We start from the raw sequence: 1,888 nt of genomic DNA, 5'->3' as shown, positions 1-1,888 counted from the left end.
AGTCATGTAAAATCCATGCACAAGGGCCAGCGCTGTGGTGTAACAGATAAGCTGCTACCAGCAGCGCTGCCATCCCATATGAGCGCCGGTTCAAGTCCCTGCTGCTCCACTTCCGATCCAGCTCTCTGCTAATGTTCCAAACAGCAGAGAATGGCGCAAGTCCTTGGGCCCCTGCACCCACGTTGGAGACCAGGATGAAGCTCCTGGCTCTCAGCTTCAGCCTGGCCCAGCCTTGGTTGTTGTGGCTATTTAGGGAGTGGCCAGCAGACAGAAGATCTCTCTCTCTCTCTCTCTCTCTCTCTCTCTCTCTCTCTGTAACTCTGCCTTTCAAATAAATAAAGTAAACCTTTAAAATAAAAGAAAGAAAAAGTAGAAGATGGCCCAAGTGCTTGGACCCCTGCACCTACAAGGGAGAACTGGAGGAAGTTCCTGGCTCCTGGTTTCGGGTTGGCCCAGCCTTAGATGTTGCTAACATTTGGGGAATGATCTCTCTGTCTCTCCCTCTCTGTAACTCTGTCTTTCAAATAAATAAAAACTTTAAACAAACAAACAAAAGAGGGGTGGGTATTGTGGTGCAGCAGGTTAAGCAGCTGCATGGGACTCCCACGTCCTATATTGGAGCGCCTGGGATTGAGTCACACTTCGGCTGCTGATCCAGCTTCCTGCTATTGTACACCCCAGATGATACAGATGAAGGCCCAAGTACTTGGGTCCCTGACACCTATGTCAGAAACCTAGATGGAGTACCCAGCTCCTGTCAAGGAGAGTGCTAACCTTCTCTCCTTTCATACAACACCCCAGCTCCTGTCTTCAGCTTGATCCAGCCCCAGCTGATTGTGGGCGTTTGAGGAGTGACCTAGAAGATGGGGATCTCTGCCTGTTATTCTCTCTCTCTTTCTCTCTCTCCTTTCCTCTCTCTCTCTCTGTTGCTCTGCCTTTCAAATAAATAAGAATAAATAGCCTCTTTAAAAAGTGGCGTAAAGCAATCTTTAAGTCCACATAAACACAATTGGCATTTTAAAGAAGTTGAGTTTCCCAGGAGTGACTGCAGGGCTGTACCTGTGGCACTGTGACTGCCTTCACTGGAGGTGTCTGCAGCGAGCCTCGTGGGTCCCATCTGTACTTGACAGTTGACCTCACCTTCTAGGCTACAAAATTCTTATGCAGGGAGTTATTCCTCTCCGTAGGGGAGGACCAGACGGGAAGCGGCCAAAGGCAGGAGAACTCAGGATCTGCTCTATGTGGGGGCCTGTTCCCTGGTAGGTCCATATCCTTTGTTGTTTATGTTTCTCCCTGGATGCAGACAGGCGTCAGCTTCTTGTTCTGTAAAAATGGAGACAAGGCAAGTCCACCTCGTGTGGGCACTTTGAGGAGTAAAGATGTTCCAGTGAGCCAAGTGCCTGGCACTGTTTGCAGCCAGTGGAAAGGACTGAAAAAATGACAGCTAAACATACAATCTCGTGTCATTTAACAACTGGGAAACTTTCTCAGAACTGTGTCCTCAGGTGGTTTCATCGTTGAGAGGACAAATAGCACAAACCCACCCAAACTTGGATGATACAGGCCTATCACACATATTGGCCTCTTGATGCAAACAAGAAATGCAGGAAACATGGGTTGTCTGAGGCTGCTACTGGATTAACGTGGGGCACACTGTTCGACAGTAAACTTTCTTTTATGGCGAGAAGGAGGACACCCTAAAATAATGATCGTGATAAAAAGCGTGCTATGGTAAATACAGAAAGCAGTAACATAGTCATGTAACACCACGCGCGCTGTGCTTTTACACGGTTGGGAGTTGTAGAACAGGTGTTTACACCAGCATCACCACAAACTGGCAAGAAATGCTATGCAATACGCCATCAGGATGGCTGTGGTGTCACCAGGC

General features: G+C 48.3%; 1 pseudogene; it reads right to left on the bottom strand.

Moving 5' to 3' along the window:
• Positions 1-728: 728 nt before the first annotated feature.
• Positions 729-796, bottom strand: LOC127493373 (U6atac minor spliceosomal RNA; annotated as a pseudogene).
• Between the last annotated feature and the right edge of the window lie 1,092 nt (positions 797-1,888).

The sequence above is a fragment of the Oryctolagus cuniculus genome, chromosome 5, assembly GCF_051225735.1.
Source record: "Oryctolagus cuniculus isolate XC-2025 breed Fujian yellow rabbit chromosome 5, ASM5122573v1, whole genome shotgun sequence".
NCBI lineage: Eukaryota > Metazoa > Chordata > Mammalia > Lagomorpha > Leporidae > Oryctolagus > Oryctolagus cuniculus.
This window is presented reverse-complemented; position numbering and strand designations above follow the sequence as displayed.